This window comes from Leucoraja erinacea, chromosome 15 (genome assembly GCF_028641065.1).
Source record: "Leucoraja erinacea ecotype New England chromosome 15, Leri_hhj_1, whole genome shotgun sequence".
Taxonomy (NCBI): Eukaryota; Metazoa; Chordata; class Chondrichthyes; order Rajiformes; family Rajidae; genus Leucoraja; species Leucoraja erinaceus.
Window position 1 is genome coordinate 18,940,488 of NC_073391.1, and position 12,394 is coordinate 18,952,881.

At 39.7% G+C, this 12,394-nt stretch overlaps 1 protein-coding gene across 1 annotated transcript in view; it reads left to right on the forward strand.

Moving 5' to 3' along the window:
• LOC129704011 (fibroblast growth factor receptor 2-like) overlaps positions 1 to 12,394 on the forward strand; it is a 169,368-nt gene that overhangs the window by 15,088 nt on the left and 141,886 nt on the right. The window contains exon 2 of the mRNA XM_055646817.1: positions 5,993 to 6,087. The gene's annotated coding sequence lies outside the window, so the exon portion shown is untranslated. The remainder of the gene's footprint in view (positions 1 to 5,992; positions 6,088 to 12,394) is intronic.

Sequence of the window (12,394 nt, forward strand, 5' to 3'; positions counted from 1 at the left end):
TCTCTTATCTAGGCTCCAGGCTAGCTGGCACCATTCTGCAGCTTGTCCCATTTCTGCAGAAGGCACATTTAAATTGACCAAATGGCCTAACAGCACAGAAACCTTTATTCAATTTTAGTGTCCTGGCATCTCCAATTTGACCAGAATTAACACCTGTCCCGCTGAGTTACTCCAGCTTTTTATGTCTATCCGGTTTAAACCAGCATCTGCAGCTCCTACTTACACATTTGGTATTGCCCAAACTGTGTGACTCATTTTATGCAATCATTGTCATGTGATATCTTATTAAATGACCGTGAAGATTCAGATACATTTAAACACAGTTTATTTCTTGTCTGTGCTATCAAAAATCTTTATTACATTTTTCAAACACAGTTTGCATTGACCATTGATGATTCTGTCTTATTGTATTATGATTTTCTGTATGTCCTGTTACCAAAGCTGGAATGATAGATGCAATCCTTTTCCTGATAACTGATTTAAGGCTAACTGCCTAGAACTTGCCACTTCCAAACCATCTCTCTTTTAAATAAAAAAAGGTCATTTGCATCTCCTGCGAAATCAGTTGAAATATTTGAGGATCTAGGGAATTTAGCATAATTTTTCTAGTCCCTATGGATGAAGGCTGTAGGTTCCAAGGAATTTTCTCATTTAAATACATTTCTTCATTATGTTCTTGTAACTCGTTATTTGATTATTTTCCTCCATTGGATGCTTGGGTATGTTTATGTACAGTGAAGACAGATACAAATCACATGTTTAATACTTTAGCCATTACTTGCCTATTGTCTATTGCCATTGCAACTTCAGCTTCTGCCTCCATGGGCATCACACTTTTTGTAGTAGCTCGCATTTTACACAGTTGTCGAAGCTCCTGTGACCTTTGTTTTTATTTTATGCTAGTTTTGCTTTTGTGTTATATCTTTGTTTTTTTTAAATCAATTTTTTATGTGTTTTTACAAAATGAAATCCCCAGGCTTATAACTCATCTTGGTATCATTACAAGCATTTTAATTTAATATTATCTTAATGATCCTTGGTTGGCCATACAAGCATTACTTTTCCCATGGAGTTTTTATATTCTAGTTCAGCATTCATTTGTTATGAAATATTTTTTTCATGTTTTCCATTGGTCATCGACTCGAAAAATGTTCAGTCCATTTTACCCACTTCGACACTCGACATTCAGGACTAATTTCAGGCGGAATTGGTTTTTCCTCGCACACAAAATGTTGTCATATTATTACCTTTTTCTTGTTAAGGATACTTTTCTTACACTAATTAACTCTGTCAAATTGCAGTTGGTTCACTGGTGAATGGGAACTTTCCTGTCCCAAATACGTTTTGTAAACTAATCTTCCAAACAATTTTTGCCAATTTGATTTATCCAATCTAAATGAAAATAGTTTCCACCAGTATTTTGTTACATGTACTGATACTTTCTAATTACTACTTCTACAACTAGGTTACTGTGGTTCAGGGTGAGGCAAGGGAGGAGCTGTAAACTATTCATTAGTATTTTGTTGTCCCATATTACAACTTATCTCTTCCATTTTGATTATACTTTCTGCTCTTTGGTCCATGCTTTTATTTTATCATTTGTTCTCAGGGCTGCCCTAACTTTTATATTTTCAATTTTATCTATCTTATCTTTATGAATGTCAAGCATCCTGGAATAGTTAATTCATGTTCTTGGCCACTACATGTTACTCATGGCTTTTTGATCGATTTATTTGTATTATTAGTTACTCAAACTTTTGCTTTGTGCATTTTAACAATTTACCACTTAAACTTATTCCATTTATCCAAACTGTAACATTGTCTTGCAACATCCACTTTCCTTTTTAAAAACAATTTAACTTTCACCTTCCTTATATAGCCCAACTTATATAGCCCCCCTAATTCACCATGACAACCTTAGCTTCAGCTCAGTTTTAGTGGAGCCTGTCCTAAATTTCCTTATTACACATTCTTGCGCCCTTTGAATCAAAACCCTGACACCATGCTTTGAGTCATGCATTCAACTCCCTGATCTGCATCTCCAAAACCATCATTGAACACAACATTACCTGACATTTGTAGGCAAAGAAGAAAGGCTGAAGCGCCTACATCGTTAAGTGGTGATTCCATACAACTGCCTATATTGGTCACATCTCCTTGTGTTTAAACACTAATTAAATTAATGTTTGCTAAGCGGTGTGACTATCCCTGGGATCAAACAGTGCAGGTAATTCTTTTCTCCTCCCTGTTATATGGTCCGCGCTCAGAAACATAGGACAGAAGTTCCTCAAGAGACATATGTGGTGACTCAGGATCGCCATGGTCCCCAACTCTGAGTTCGAGCATCACCTGCAATTCATCTCCTCCCTTATCTTGTCATTTTTATTCCTCAATTATTTTCTTCTCCCTATTTAATTTTGTTGTTCACCAACTATGTTATCAGGCAGCATTTTCCCAGCAATAATGTCATTAGCGTTAATTTTGGATTTCACCAGGACTGTAGCTCCAAATGTAATTGTTTCCTTGAATTGAAACAAAGGCATAAGAACTGAATACTACAGATGAGAGTTCTTGCCAACACATCAAGGCAGCATTTGGACCTAATGCCGATTCAAGGAGTGCTACTAATTCTGGGGTCGAAGGGGATTAAAAGGAAAACTCTCCATTGGTTGGATCCATAATTTGCAAAATGGTTGTGATTATTGGCGATCAGTCACCTCAGCCCCACTCCTGGCAGATTCAGTTGATCCAGCCACCAGCACCTCATATCTTCAGTAACCTATCTTATGCTACTAATTCAAAATGGGAACATTTGCTGAAATATTGAATTAGATCCTCAAAAAATTAATCAATGTGTGTCCACATGGAACATTCAGCAGGAGCTGATAGATGCATGTAACATTTGCATTGGGCAAGAACCAAATAATAATCTTCTCCAAAGGACAGCTTAACCTAAGTGTTGAACAACAGACTAAGTCCACAATGTGATAGTATGTATACATGTATATTATGAACAGCATAGTTGCGGCCAGCCTTTCAAATGAAAGCTGCTACTGATATTTAGAGTCAGGTTGAGTATGAAGAAGGGTTTCGTCCCGAAACATTGCCTATTTCCTTCGCTCCATAGATGTTGCCTCACCCGCCGAGTTTCACCAGCATTTTTGTCTACCTCTACCATTGGCTCTACTAGGCTTTAGACTTTTTTGCATATGCAAATAAAATACTTAGAATGATGCAGAAGGAAGCCATTTGGACCAAGTTGCCGATGCTGGCTCCCAGGGAAATAATCCAGTTAAGAGTCAGAAGTGTCTGGACCTGAAACGTTGTATGTGCATTTCCCTCCACAGATGCTGCCTGACCTGCTGAGTTCCTCTCGAACTTTGTTTTTTTGCTAAAGCAATCCCATTCTGCACTTCACCCCTTCTGATTTTCCTGTATCCTTGTAACCTTTTTTCTTTCATCAATTCCCCATTACCCTACATTAAGAAGTGACCTGCTGTAGTCAATTAACCTACTAGGGTCTTTAATATGTGAGAATAGATCGGGGCACTCAGTGAAAACTAGCTTTAATTTCCAAACAGATTTTGGAAGATAGTTGAAAGTGTGCTTTATGATGAGTCTTTTTTGTATAAGCATTAAATGAACTGTTAAATCAGAAGAGTGAGTCAACAATATTTATGTAATGATTAAAAATATAACATAAAAGATGTTGAGATTTCTAACAGAAAATCATTACATAAATTTATTTGGGAGGTACACTTGAGAGTGCAAGGCTCATTTCTGATTTATTGACATATTTAAACAAAGTACTATGTTCATCCCGACAAGTTTATTCAATTAATATTTAGTTGCTGTGAACTCTGTTCAGACTTCCAGCACATTCCACAATCGGAAGGCCTTGGCACATAAATTTCAAGCACAGCTTATCATAACTTATCATACTCATGAACAAGCTGCATGCCATTACATGCTAAGTGAACTAAATCAACGGCTTAAACATTTGTGTATAGCTTTTAACATAGTAAAGACCTACAGCCATTCGTTAATTATAGGAATTCTGACTATAACATTTACTTTTTGCTCTTATCATGCTTCTATCAACTAGCAGGATAATATGATCATTTAGAATTAAATAATTTCATTATTGCAGTCTATATTTTCAGTAAAAAGTCAATATATCACTGGTTACAGGCCCCATAGCAGAAGCGTCCATGTCGCGGGGCTGGAAACTGGAAGTATCCTGAGCTAATTCTGCTACCAACATCATCTACTGCGACAAGTGATGGATTCCACTGATTGTCGTCGGAAGCTTGCGTCCTTTTCAGGACGGACGATGACAGCAAGGCCAACATTTGTAACAAGATGGACACGAAAAAGAACAGACTGGTTACAACATGAAATTAGACTCTTTGACCCATTAAGCGCAGGCATCGCTGTATAAATCATGTAGAGATACCACACGAAAACAGGCCCTTCGGCTCACTGAGTCTACACTGACCAACACGCATACATTTACAATTATTCTACATTAATCCCATATCTTATTCTTTGCACATTCTCATAATCTCTCCCCAGATTTAACCATTCATCTACACATTAGGTGTGATTTTTAAAGTGACCAATTAACCTACCAACCCGCACGTTTTTAGAATGTACAAGGAACCCAAATCACCCATGATGTAACCCAAGCATTCACAGCGAGGATGTGCTAACTCTACATATCAGCAGCAGATATTGGCATTGAACCTGGATCTCTGGTGCTGTGAGGCAGTGGTTCTTCTAACTGTGCCATTGTGACACGTGTGTGTGAGAGCAACCCAATCTTTCCCTGTAGTTGTGCAAATTGTTTCCTTTCAGAGACTTTGTCTGCCTTCATTTGAACAATATAATTGAATTGGCCTCTACTAATGCCCTGAGTCTATTTCAGATCCTAATCACTGACATAAAATTGTTTTTCATGGTCACTTTTATTTATTTCATGGTCATCTTTATTCTGTGGAGCCTGGCCCTTGACCCCTTAAATATTTTCTCTCTGCTCCCTTTGTATGCTTAATGATTTAAATTACCTTTATCAGATCTCCTCTTAGGAGAATAGTCGTAGCTTTCCCAAACTATCTACATAACTGCAGTCCCTCAATGATTGAATCTTTTGGACACTCCTACACTTTCTGTACTTTTCCTGTGCCTGAAGTGTAGTATGCACAAACAGGCATGGTGTCCTAGTTTTGGCTGAAGCCATCTTTTATAAAGGTTCAAAAAGCTGGAGTAACTCAGCGGGACAGGTAGCATCTCTGAAGAGAAGTAATAGGTGACGTTTCTGGTCGAGGCCCTTCTTCAGAACCGACCCAAAACAAAACGTCACCCATTCCTTCTTTCCAGCAATGCTGCCTGTCCTGCTGAGTTACTCCAGCTTTCTGTGTCTATCTTCGGGTTTAATCCAGCATGTACAATTCCTTCCTACACATTTTATAAAGGTTCATTAGGATGTTCTTCTTCATGTACTTGGTGTCTTTACAAAGCCCAGGGTTCCATGTGTCTTTGGTAACCAGTTTCTTAACCAGCTGCATCACTTGAAGCTGCAGCACCCATTTCTGATCTATTTCCATATTTAAACAAATCACATTCATTTTTAAGCATGTTTATGCAACTAACATTCAGTTACTGAGGACATATAACTCCAGATTTTCCTGTTCTTGGATCCAATTATGTTCTCTTATTTATATTGCCTTTTCCTTTTCTTCCTATCAAAGCATAATTTTTTCATTTCTCAGCAATAAATTTCATCTGCCATCCATTCATCTACATCTCTTTGAAGTTCAACAGTACTCTCCTCACATTTTAGTATGTATCTCCGTTTTACGTCATCTGCAGATTTTGAAATAATGCCTTACATACATGTGTCGTTATATATTAATTTCAGTTAGTATAAAATTTCATGATGGTTGCAAAAAAAAATGAAGTAAACTAATCATTAATTTGTTTATTTCCATAGCACCATTTTGAATAGACCTTCACCAAGTGCTTTGCTGAATATTGTTGGTCTTAATGACTTCCTGTGAAATGCCTTGACGGAAAAGGAAACCGGATGTAAGTTGCAAATTAATTTTCAGGATGCTTTTGATTGCTTAAAATTCTTATCTTGATGATTATTAGTTACGTACCAATGATTATACTTTTTATATACACAAGTATTTCCTGCTAATGGCTGATATTTACACTTTAAAATAAAAGGGCATGTTCAGATGAAAAATCATGTCGAATTTTTTGAACGTGGTAATTTTGCAATTCAATCAGAATTCATGAAATCAAAGGTAATTGTTTCCTCTTATAAATGTTTCCTCAGATAAAAAAAGTCATGGGTTAGAGGAACTACAAAAATAATTGGTGAATAACAAATAAAATAACAGTGCATAGAAATTGTGTCAAAAGGAAGGAAAAATTGGGACAATTTTCCAAAAGAACAGGTTTTTATAAAATTGTAATCAGAATGTAATTTTCTGATTCAATCCTCCTGCTTGCCCTGGAACTCCCTCTCTCCTTTTCAGAGGTAAGTACCATTAGTGGAACTAAACCTAAGAATTAAGAGGACTATGCAGAGAAACATTTTTGCAAATCAGCGTGAAAAATATAGGAAATTTCTGAATGGCGCCAACAACAACGGCAGCTGTCCAAACTGCCTTTTGTTTTCCATCAGCTCCTATGAACATGATAGAGGTTCTAAAAAACGCCATTATTTGCAAAGATGTGAAAAGTTGTTAAGGGGGCAAATGTTTTTTATAAGAAAGAAGAAACAATTTATTGGAAGCAGCTTTAGCAGTCAAAGAGACACATGAATGTGAGGTCACAGAATGTAATCAACGTAAAGAATATCAACAAATGAAGAAGAACGAAGGATGGATTCATCAGAGGTAAATACCACTGATTGTATTTGAAGGAAGCTTCACACACCCTGTCAACGTGCTGTGATATTACTTTAAAAAATCAAACTGTGACATTGCCATGTTACAGATGAGCATCATGACAATTATGGCATATCTGGGCTGCACGTATAAAATCAGTTCCTTAAGGTATAATATAATAATAAGGAACTGCAGATGTTGGTTTATATAAAGAAAGAGACAAATTGCTGGAGTAACTTATCGGATCTGGCAGCTTCTCTCGAGAACATGGATAGGTGATGTTTCAAGTGAGGACCACTCTTCAGACTGATTGCAGGGGATGGTGGGAGTTGGGGAAGAGGAGGGTCAGGACAGAGCATAGCCAGTGATTTGTAAAGTGGACATAAAATGTCCGTCTCTTCCACGGGGATCAATTAATGTTAAATAATTATTTTCATTTTATGTAATTATACATTAAATTACATCAAATTAGATTGCATTGGCAAGAAATTTGATTGATATTTTCCTGACAATTATGCAACTATTTCACAAAGAAGGTGGATGTAAAACTACACCCCAATGTCTGACAGAAATTTCAGAACAGTGATCCAGTTTCAGACCTGCCGTATATTTAAAAACAATTGGGGAAAAAAACAGGACTTGCATTGCCTCATTGAAGGTTTGAAGGAGATCGCAAAATCCGATTCACCACATCATTTGTAACTGAAGACAACTAACTGATCAGTGTAGAATCGCTGGCAAAGATTATAAATACTAGTAATGGAGGATACTGAACTGACAAAAAGAACATTGTAGAACTAGCAACACCACTTGGGGAATTGTTGAGATAGTGATATTAAAGTTTTTAAAACTCATTGGTGATGTTTACCTCTTTAGATATGTATAGAAAGACCTTGAGCAAAAAGTTTGAGTAAAAGTTTTCTGCAATTGTGTTTGGAGATAATCAGTGCATTGTTATGCAGTGTTTGAGGAATGTTGAAAATAATGTGTTTGGAGCCAGATCAGATATAGTATTTTTTTTTAATCTATGTTCGTAAAATATGCTGCACAACTGAAATATATTGGATCAGGATAGTGTATTTGAGCTGCTTTTTGCAATTTGACAAGGGTGTTAAAATTGAATACCTGGATTTTATCAAGGATATTTTTAGAAAACTATTATTATAGCAATAGGGCATGATTATGTTTAGCCTTGTGGATAAATTAGAATTTTCTTCCCTGGAATTTCTCTATTATTGTGCAGTCCACATTGAGCAAATGAAGCTGAGATTTAATATTAGTACATTAACTGTAAAATCAGGATCAGCAATGCAGGTGCATTGAAATAGCCTGTTTGGTATTATTTTATTAATTCATGTCTAAAACAGCTACAAAACTTTGCATTTTCATGTTGTTAACCATTTTAAAAGTTATTTCTGAACCATTTCGTAGGTACAGTCACATAGCTCAAAAATGGGCCCTTTGGCTCACCAGGTCCATGCCACTGTTTCACTTAACTATAATAATCTTATTTGGCCACATTTAGTCAAGAGTCACAAGTGTTTTATTGTCATATGTCCCAGATAGAACAATTAAATTCTTACTTGATTATTCCTGGGTGATTCAAGTGCTTGTTTAGATGCTTCTTAAATATTGTGGGGATACCCGATTCGACCACCTTCTTGGGCAGTGTGTTCCAGATTCCAACCACTCTCTGCGGGAAAAAAATTCACCATTCGATCCTGTTTAAAGTTAACATGTCTGACCATATACCTATGCCACCTCCTACCGTTTGTTTTAGACCCCCCCCCCCCCCCCCCCCCCCCGACCCTTCATTGGGTATGTGTTTCCAATTCCAACCACTCTCTGCGGGGGCAAAAAAAAAATTCACCACACCTATTTTTTTTTTTTTTAGACACACACACCGTGGGAAAATATTTTTACTCTACATCCTGTCTATCCCACTCTTCATTTTGCATGCCTGTATCAGGTCACCCTTTCGTCACTACTGCTCCAGGGAAAAGTAAGTTTGTGTACACAATCTCCTCTTTTAACTGAACTGCTCCAATCAAGGCAACATCTGATGAACAAAGGAGAGATCGCAGATGCTAGAAACTGGAGCAAAAACAAACTGCTGGAGGACGCTAGTCGAGTAGCATCTGGGGTTAAAGGGATGATCAACTTTTAGGTTCAAGATTCTGCATCAGGATTAAGAGTATAGAGGGAATATAGTCAGTGTAATGAGGTGAGAGGGAGTGGTAATACAGGGGCTGATAGGTCATAGGTGGAACCAGGTGAGGTGGAGGGGATGATGGACAAATTGGTTCAGGTGGGAAGGATGAGGATTGAGTTGAGACGGAGGCCTGTGGGTGATCGGTGGAAACAGAAAAGGAAATAAAATGTTGAGAAATTTGAGCCAAATGGGGGAAGAAGAAGGGGAAGGTAGAGACGGAGGCTGGAAGATGACGTGGAACCAGATAAAGGGAGGGATATGGGCAGATGGAACAATATGAGGAACAGGATTAGAAAGATTGGCCAATTAAGAAAAATCCCAGCAAGATAGACGTGTGGGTAGTGGACAGATTTGTGGGTAGTGGATAGATGGAACCAGTGGGGGAAGAGCAATGAATCTTGGTAGCAGGGGTGTGGGTGGAATGGAAAAGGTGAACAAAGGTAGTGAGAACCTTGGTGGAATGGTAGGAGTGGGAAAGGACCAGAAGGAGTGTGGGTTACTGGAAATTAGAAAAATTAATGCTCATATCATTTGGGTTGTAGGCCACCTAAGTGGAATATGAGGTCTTGTTCTTCTTGTGTGTCTTTAACCTCGATGTGACTGTGGAGAAAACCATGGACAAACAGATTGGTGTGGGAATGGGGAGTGTTTAAACCCCAGTGAAACTTTTCTGCATGCTTTCCAGTGCAATCAGATCTTCCCCATAGTGCGCCATTCATAACTGCGCACAATAATTCATGTGCTGCCTAACCATTGTTTTATTCAGTTGTAACATGTCTCTGCCCTTGCATTCTGTGGCATGGCTGATGTGTGGTTCTGATGCATGGACTTCAAGGTCTCAATCCCATTCCAAATGCTCCTTCATCACATTGAGAGTAGATAAGCCCGAGATTCTTGCAAATGTGTGAGACTGTTGCATTTCTTCAAGGAGTTTTGAACAAAGTTTTACTTTGTAATCTGCATTCTCTTCCTATGACACAACTTGGAATAGAGGGTCTGTATTAAAAGAACACTGTAGACATCAATAGCTTTGATTGGGCAGTTTTATAACTCGCTGTAGGCTGCTCAAACTCGTTCAACGTCCACAGAGTGCACTTGAATCTAACAGGGAGAGGTTCCATCCACAGTGAGTTGTTGCCATAATCACTCAATCAGTGCCTCAGTGATGACAGGCAGTACTCCATGGGCATCCATGAGCATCCTCGCTAGAGGCACAGCAAGGTCTGCAGTAGTGCGAACAGCTACCACAATCAGCTGTTAATTTTCTTTGCATTTTGATAGATTTTAATAGTGCTGGTATGATCTGAATAATTTCAAACAATATGTAAACATCAAGCATCATAGCATTGTTGAATCAAATTATGCACCCCTCTGCTTTACCCACAACACTGATTGTTAAGTCAGTTTTGAAATTTTAGTGCTGTGTCACGGTGCTTGCCGCGCCACAGTAATCTAGCTGAAGGAAAGTTGCTTGATTTCACTAGAGAATCTGTACCAATGACCTTTATGATTGATAAAAAGATCTTGCTCTTCATGAGCCTACTTCAGACAACTCAACAAGGCCAATGGCTGTCTGTGTAACACAGTGAGCATGCTGTCTGGTAGAAGGTAATTTGATGACCTGATGACCTGATGAGGCAGGATGTCAGTATTGTTTCATCCTTCACGTCCAGAGCCATGCTAGACGATGTATGGTCCCATCTATCTCCCACTCATCTACAGTGTGATCTGAGCAGGAGTCTATTCAGAATAAATATAGGTGGAAGTTGATGTATATCTCTGTTCCTGCAAGAGTGAGAAGAGCTTTCCTCAGTCATGTTTCTGCTCTCGCTTGCTCCTGTCAGTGACCTGCTTGTGCATGGCATCTCTTTGGACTGCTCGCTCTTCAAGCAACTTGGAAAACAGATAGCTGCTTGCATTTAGCAATCTTTTGCTTCTAAAAAACTGCAAGCTGTTCATGGATAGCAAATCTTTATCCATTGAAATCAGATGTATGGCATCTTGATTCTCAATGAGAAAAGTGATCTGGTTACAGATGGCATCTCTCTGCTCAGTTTCTTAATGCCATATCTCTGTAATTTCAGATAACATATGACATATTACTTTTAGATGCTCTATTCTCTCATGTATAATTATTAAAAATGTCCTTGAGCTCTCACAAGCCAACTGATATAGGGGTAATTTTACAGCAGCCAGCTGACCTATCTTCCAGCAGGTCCTTGGGGCGAGTGAGGAAACCAGAGGACACAAGGGAAACCTTTGTGGTCACAGGGATAATACATGCCCGATACAAACACCACTGGAGGTCAAAATTAAATTTGGGTAGCTGGTGCTATGAGGCAGCTGCGCCATCTGCAGTACTATTGTGCCACCATAATCACCATCTTCCTACATCCCCTCTTCTTCTATTATTCCAGCTCCATCTCTTCCCTAGTGGGAATGTCCAATCCCTGCACAAAACAGCAGCACATGTAAGTGATAGTGATGCAACAGTACAGATGGTAATGAGGATATCAAATCAAATTGGATGTAGTGATTCCTGGCTGATAGCATATTGCAGTTATTCCGAGCGTGGCTGTGGGTTTGGTAGCCACTAAGCGCACGAGGAGCAGGGTAGTTTAATCGAAATGAAGATCCTTCTGTCAGTGTGGGTGGCCCGACTCCTATTCCTTGCTCTCTTTATACAAATGAGGGAGATTTGGTAGGCGGCGCGACTCTCGCCAGCAGCGGCCTCTGCAGCCCGTCCGCGTTTTTATTATTTTTGTCTATGTTTTTATGTCGTTTTTGTTATTTTTTGTTGGGGTGTGTGTGTGGGGGAGTGGGGGTGGGGTGGGAGAGAGGGGGTAACTTTTAAATCTCTCCCTGCACGGGAGACCCGACCTTTTCTTTGTCGGGTCTCCGTTGTCGTTGGGGCTGCAACGTGGAGCGGCCTCCAACAGGAGAAGACCGGGGACTCTGGTGCCGACGACTCACCTCACCGTCGCGGGGCTGGCCGAGTCCGGAGCGGGTGGAGCGGTGGTGGAGCGCTGCTGCTGCTGCGGCCCGACCTCCGGAGATTCGGAGGCTGCAACTGCGGGTCTGGCGGACGGCGGCACCGGGAGCCCGCGGGTCCCTGGAGGGAGACCGCTTTTCAGGGCTCCTGCAACGGCGACTTCTCCCGCCCGAGTTGCGGGGTTGAAGAGCTCCTGGAGCGGGGCCTGACATCACCGCCCCGCGCGGCTTGGAATGGCCGCGGGACTCTGCGAGCGCACGCCGGGGGCTCTAACACCAAGACCCGGTGTGC